The sequence below is a fragment of the Triticum dicoccoides genome, chromosome 5B, assembly GCF_002162155.2.
Source record: "Triticum dicoccoides isolate Atlit2015 ecotype Zavitan chromosome 5B, WEW_v2.0, whole genome shotgun sequence".
Taxonomy (NCBI): domain Eukaryota; kingdom Viridiplantae; phylum Streptophyta; class Magnoliopsida; order Poales; family Poaceae; genus Triticum; species Triticum dicoccoides.
In genome coordinates this window covers 661,425,688-661,432,893 of record NC_041389.1, presented here as the reverse complement: position 1 = coordinate 661,432,893, position 7,206 = coordinate 661,425,688, and positions in this window count along the sequence as shown.

Below are 7,206 nucleotides of genomic sequence, written 5' to 3'. Positions count from 1 at the left end.
CTAGGCTAGGTCTGCTTTCGGCCGCCCTCGCAACGTGCAGGTGTGCTATGGGCGATGGGCCCAGACCCCTGTGCGCTTAGGTTTAGACCGGCGTGCTGGCCTCTCTGTTTTGCCTAGGTGGGGCTGCGACGTGTTGATCTTCCGAGGCCGGGCATGACCCAGGAAAGTGTGTCCGGCCAAATGGGATCGAGCGTGTTGGGTTATGTGGTGCACCCCTGCAGGGAAGTTAATCTATTCGAATAGCCGTGATCTTCGGTAACAGGACGACTTGGAGTTGTACCTTGACCTTATGACAACTAGAACCGGATACTTAATAAAACACACCCTTCCAAGTTCCACAGACAACCCGGTGATCACTTTTCTACAGGGCGACGAGGAGAGGATCGCCGGGTAGGATTATGCTATGCGATGCGACTGGAGATGCGCTTGGAGATGCTACCTGGATATGCTACTTAGAGATGCTACTTGGAGGACTTCAATCTACTCTCTTCTACATGCTGCAAGACAGAGGCTGCCAGAAGCGTAGTCTTCGACAGGATTAGCTATCCCCTCTTATTCTGGCATTCTGCAGTTCAGTCCACTGATATGGCCTCCTTACACATATACCCATGCATATGTAGTGTAGTTCCTTGCTTGCGAGTACTTTGGATGAGTACTCACGGTTGCTTTTCTCCCTCTTTTCCCCCTTCCCTTCTACCTGGTTGTCGCAACCAGATGCTGGAGCCCTGGAGCCAGACGCCACCATCGACGACGACCCCCTACTACACCGGAGGTGCCTACTACTACGTGCAGCCCGCTGACGACGACCAGGAGTAGTTAGGAGGATCCCAGGCAGGAGGCGTGCGCCTCTTTCGATCTGTATCCCAGTTTGTGTTAGCCTTCTTAAGGCAAACTTGTTTAACTTATGTCTGTACTCAGATATTGTTGCTTCCGCTGACTCGTCTATGATCGAGCGCTTGTATTCGAGCCCTCGAGGCCCCTGGCTTGTATTATGATGCTTGTATGACTTATTTTATTTGTAGAGTTGTGTTGTGATATCTTCCCGTGAGTCCCTGATCTTGATCGTACACATTTGCGTGCATGATTAGTGTACGATTGAATCGGGGGCGTCACAAGTTGGTATCAGAGCCGACTGCCTGTAGGAATCCCCTTTCCAACTCCTTGGCCGAAGTCGAGTCTAGTCGTTGAAAAACTTTTACTAACATGGCTGTGTGGCCCATGGGCCCACGTCGCCATCGGGAGGTATTAGGATCTTTTATTCCTCGACCTTTACTCTGGGATTCTGAACCCTCTTCTATTCGGGTTAAACGATTTTACTAAAAACTAACTTTAGGTTCTCGAAAATACTTTCTCCCAGAGAGCCCCTTCAGTCCAGATGGTCACCGACTGCACCAGAAGATTTCAGAGATACTCTTTGATATTCTCTCGAGACTTTGTGCCCATCACTTTTGCTATTCCCGACCACCGATAAATCCTTATGGATAACTACTTACACTTGCCATTCTTACGATCATTCCCCATTGTTCTTGTTATTACAAGATACCTGAAGTTTCCTCTATTGTTCCGAGAATACTTCGTGCCTACTGCCTAGCAGTTCTTTGCCACATGAATACCCCTTCAAATAAATCCCCGCACTTGTCAAGTATCCGCTCATCCCCAGTTGTTCATGAGTTTCACAAAAGTCTTCAAAATACTATTCGATCTTCCTAAAATCCTCTGGAGCCTTTGGCTCTTGAAATTCTTGCTTGCTCGCATTATGGTTAATCCCATAAGTCTCGTAGTCTTAATGACATTCCTTGTCATTATCATTTTGAGTCTGTTGACTCAATATGTTTGCGAATGCCTGCAATCATCATTGATCCTTATAAATTACTTCTCCGGCTAAGTTGTCATTCTTTTAACTGGAATTGGTTCTCGACCAATCCAATTGTCATTGATTGTACCGTAAGGCTATTCAACTTATCCATCCCTACTCAGAGCATTGCTTCTGATCCCTTGATTTGGAAATCATAATTCCTTTGCATTTGACAATTGAGTTAGTCAGTTGTTTCTATAATCTGATCTCCTTGCAATCTTCTTCCTCTAGTTGAGTACCGATGCTCACGTCAGATCCCTTGTGGACCACCAGATCCTTTGTTGGATTTTATCTGACAACGCCCTTCATATTCAATAACCTTGTGAGCCTTTCCTCTGATACATAATGCCTTTGGTAAATTGTATCCTCTGCTTTCTTAACCATGCTCTGTCTTCGATCTTGAGTTAATTACTTCTAAAGATTCTGGTATATGATTCTAAGATGCCCCGATGGGTTGAACCTATGCCTTCCTTAATGGGTGTGAACTCGAAAGTTTTCACGAGTCGTACTCTTCTGGTATTTTGCCAGATAAAATTTCAAACTACAACTTCATTGAGCGCGAGAAGTGAATGAAAGGTTGTGCATTGGAGAAGTGGGAGTCGACCTTGAACTTTGCGTTCATGCCCATGGACACGATGTACATCCTCTCATCGAAGCTTCTTTTAAAATCAATTATTCCCTTGGTATAAGTTCATCTTATATCTGAGATCTGGCCTTTATGCAATCGTGGTTCTGACCATGTTCTCCTTTAAATATCATGTCCTGTGCAAGTTTAAGCACTTGTCTTCTATAGAGCAATACCCCAGTTCAACTTCTAGTTGATCTGTCGTCGAGTATTACCACCTGGTATCTCGAGATTATCTTGGAACTGCATAATTTCTTATGAGTTCTTCATCAAGTACTACATACTCACCGATTACAATTTTTCATGGGCTCGGAGTTATTGAACACTCAAAGACACCGATAACTGAACCGAGTCCGCTCTACGGTTCAACAACTCTTCAGTAAGCTTCTATAAGTACGAGTTTGTACCCGACCACGCCATTCCTAGCCTGTTTGGCTATATCTTTGTCGTGATGATTTTAACTGTGCTACCCGGTCCTTCTTCTCGGAGCACAATTTCCGACGATGAACTAACCTTACGTCGATCCTCATCGTCATATCATTTCGCCTTGAACAACAAGCTTCGTTTCGAGTTTGTGTCGTACCCTTGGTTCCAATAACATTTCACTTCATCATTACTTAGACTTGATGTCATTGCTGATCGATTACATCTTCATGAACTCTCGCGACAAATGTGTCGTGATCCTCATCAACCTTATGAGTTCTTCCAGGATATCAATTGAATTCATGATGAGAAATACCATCCTTGTCCCTCGATGATTTGAGTTATCATCGGCAACATTCTTGTCTCCCCCCCCCCCAACACAAACTTGTTCACAATTTGTGTTGTACCTTGGTTTCCTTGCTATCCAGCAATTGTTCTTCTTTACCTTGGAGTATTACCATCCTTTATGTCAAGAATGTTCTGAGATTTGTTCCACCTCTTGAGAATTCTTGACATAGAAATACTTCTCACCATCACCATTCTTTCTTGGTCCCTGTGTTAATTCCAACAAGTGAACGGTGTTGTTTGGATTCTTTCCTTCTAGCAACCCTATTTTTGAAGTTAATGGTCGAAAGTTTATTCTTAGGCTATTGATTACTGAATCACCATTCTGACATTGGTCGTGCAACCCAACCCATATTTCGGGCGCACCTTTCAACCAATGTTTACTTGTGTATGTTTTCCTCGAGCATACTTCCTTATATCATTTGATCTGACAAATGTTATCTCCTTGTTCACCTAATGGTGGAAATCCATCTTTTGGGAATATCGGTGAATTGCCGTTGAGTTCACCAGACACCTCCTTGTCCTCTCCTTGGTTTAATGGTGAACTATTGCTTCAGAAACCCGCTCCCATAGTTCATTTCCCGAGAAGCTTGCAATGTCATTTCGTCGATTTGTGTTGCACCTTTTCCTCTCGGACCCCCTGAGTCTGAGGTATCATGACACCAATTGGATATGAATCTCGGTCGGATATGATGGATGGGACAACTTTCCATGAGTTATGTTGTTTGTCCTTTGATGACCCGGTAACATGATGTCATGCCTAGCACCCCCCCCCCTGGCTGGAGGACCTATCATTATAGATTCCTTTTCAGCAAGGTTATCCATTCATCCATGAGGAAATTGTAAGACTTATTCTACAAGTTATTCCTGATGGATCCTTCATGTTTCCAAAGTCTGGTCTTCACATGAAGACCATGTCAATTCTATCTTGAAGCATGTCTATGGTACTTCGATGTTTCAACAAGAACATTTGAAGCCCAATGCTAAACGTTTCTTGCTCAATTATCCAAACACCGTTGTATGGATAATGTCATGAAAATTTCTCTCCCCTCACCTAGAGGCTTTTCTACTTAATATCATGTCATGTTTATCATGTTCTGCTTGTCCTTGGGAAGGATATACCCCTGAAATATGTGTATAAACACATTTTCCATTCCATTGTTCTATTTGATCTGATGAGCACCTTTTCCTTTCCATTGTTTTGTTTAACCTTTCTTGTGATCTATATGATCTAAGCAGTGATATTCTCCTGCTTATGTAAACACCTCGGTGTACAACTCTGTCAGCAAGACCCTATTACTATTGTTGAAAACATTCCGGTAACCACCCATGGACGAGAACTTTGCCTATTGGCCCGCCTCGTTCAACGAGCAGGAAAATGGTTCTCTTCGTCCCTCGCCCTTGGTATCGATGTTGTTGCCGACATGTCTGACAGGCTACCCTTTGACACACCTTACTATCATGACCGTGCAAAATGTCGGCCCCCTTCCTACTTTCAACCACATGGTGGGCCCGTAAACCACAGTTCCACAGGATCGAAACCTAACTCTCCTGTGCTTCCCTGTTGCCAAAGTTGTTCCTCGCTCTTGGCGTCGTATGTAACTCATGAGGCACCTTCCTAGTGATCAATTCTGGTATCCTACGCAATACTTATTCCCGTTGCTTGAACCCCTTTCAGACTTTGTTTCAAGCATCGAACGATTGCCTACCCACTTGAAACTTCCCATAATAACTCCTTACTTGGCTCTCGATATTTTCGGAGGTTTCAATTCGAGAGTTACTTTCCGCCTCCCTCCCCGATGTTATCTACCAAATAGTCAACCTTGCCGAGGCCCGTTCTCCCGGAATACTCCCCCTTTATTCTTTCGTTAGTACGATGGAGTTTACGAAGAAAGGATGCCGACTTCATCTTAATGACCTGAAGCAGAAAAATAAAGACATCAATGTAATGGATCGACCACTTCGAGAAGAGCAACCAAGACCGAGAAGACTCGTTAGTTTTTTTCGCTACCAACACCTTCGCCCCTTACTCCACCGCTTAAATCTCGGGACGAGATTTCTTGTAGTGGAGGAGAATTGTGACGCCCGGATAATTAGGCTACAGTAAACCCCGTTAATGATGCCCCGTCACCTCTGTCACAGTAGATGATCTTGGGTTAGTTCAAAAACCGATCCAAATTCAAATTTGAAAATCAAGTTAAACATCAAAAGTTTTCAAACGTTAAAACTAAAATGTTTGGTTTGCGGAAAATAATCCATAAATTATTTTGGTGAAGTAACCACACTTTTACAAAATGTTTAAATATTTTGAAATAAATAAAACAGTAGCGGAAACAGATAATTAAATGCCCTTTTCAATTAATAAAATATTAAGCTAATTTATTTAATTGCACGCACTAATGGGGCAGTGACATATTTGTGAAACTAAATTAGGAACTAGTTTTATATATTATCTAAACTATAACAATGTGAAACTAAAATAATATAGAAAAGAATAAATAAAAATAAAACAAAATAAAACAACAGGAGAAGAACACTCCCTGGGCCGTTTGGCCCACGTGGCCACTAGCAGGCCGGCCCACCCTCTACCCTCGGCCTACATACCCCGGTCCAACCACCCCGCAAACCCTAACCCCCCCACTCGCCCCACTCCCTCCCCCGATTCCCCTGGATCGGGATCGAACCCTCTCCCCTCGTCTCCCTCCCAGCGCCGCCTTCCCCACCGCACCCACGCGACGCCCACTAGGGGGGGGGGCTCACCCCCCGCGTGACCTGCACGACCGTCGGCCCCGTCCCGAGTGGATCTAGATCGGGGGCAACTGACGCCCCCGACCCGTCGTGCGCTGTCACCGCCACCACCTCCGACACCGCTGGACCGCCGCCGGAGCCCCCCTCACCGTCTTCGCAGGATCGGCCGCCGCCCCGTCGCGCTCGACTCCTCCCCGCTAGACTGCCTCCTCCCGGACTCGCATCACTGAGCCTCGTCGCCTCTTCCCTCCTCGCACGTGAGCGGCTCCCCTCTCCTCTTCCCCCCTCTACTCCCGTTGTCGGATCTAGCCGCGCCCGCGCTCGGGGTGAGCGCGCGCTCCCCGCGCCCCGAGCATCGCTCACATTTGTTGTTCGGCTCCACGCACTTGCTTGCGTTTGCCACTGACGTCCCGTGCACGCGCCCACCTCCCCTGCTCTTGCGCACGTCGCCCGGGGCCGTGCCCCGCGCGCCTGCCTCTGGCTGCCACAGCCACCGTGCCTCGCCCGTCCGCCTACGCCGCGTTGTCGCTCGCCGGCACACGCGCGCCCATGGCTCCGCTCCCCTCCGTCCCGCCGCCCTATTCCGGCCGGCGCTCGTGTGCCCTTGGCCGTCGGCGCCCGTGGCCGGCTCTGGCGCGTCGTCTGGGCGGGTTATGCCCGCACCGGGGCTCCGCCCATTTTCGCTAGCGCCCACACCAGCACGCCCCGCCGCCCGTTACCGGTAGCGCCAGCGCCCGCTAAAGACCCCCCGTGTGACAATGACAGATGGGGCCCACGCCCTTAACGAAAATTAAAAAAATAGGTTTTTTATAATAATAATAATAAAGATAAATTTAATTAATTAAGTTAATTAATTAAGTTAATTAATCCTATTTAATTAGTCTAATTAACCTGTTAGTTTAATTAAACAAAAATTAGTTTAACCTAAACCCTAATCAACCTATCAGTGTATGACAGGTGGGTCCCACTGGACCCACATGTCAGTTTGACCAGTCAACACCTCTGTTGACTGCTGATGTCATGCTAACGTCATGATGATGTCAGCAAACACTATTCTGGATAATGTTGAATTAAATAAATTCTAAAAATGATTTAAAACTTTAGAAAATCATATAAAATAAACCGTAGCTCAGATAGAAAAACTTTGTACATGAAAGTTGCTCAGAACAACGAGACAAACCCGGATACGCAGCCCGTTCGTCCGCCACGC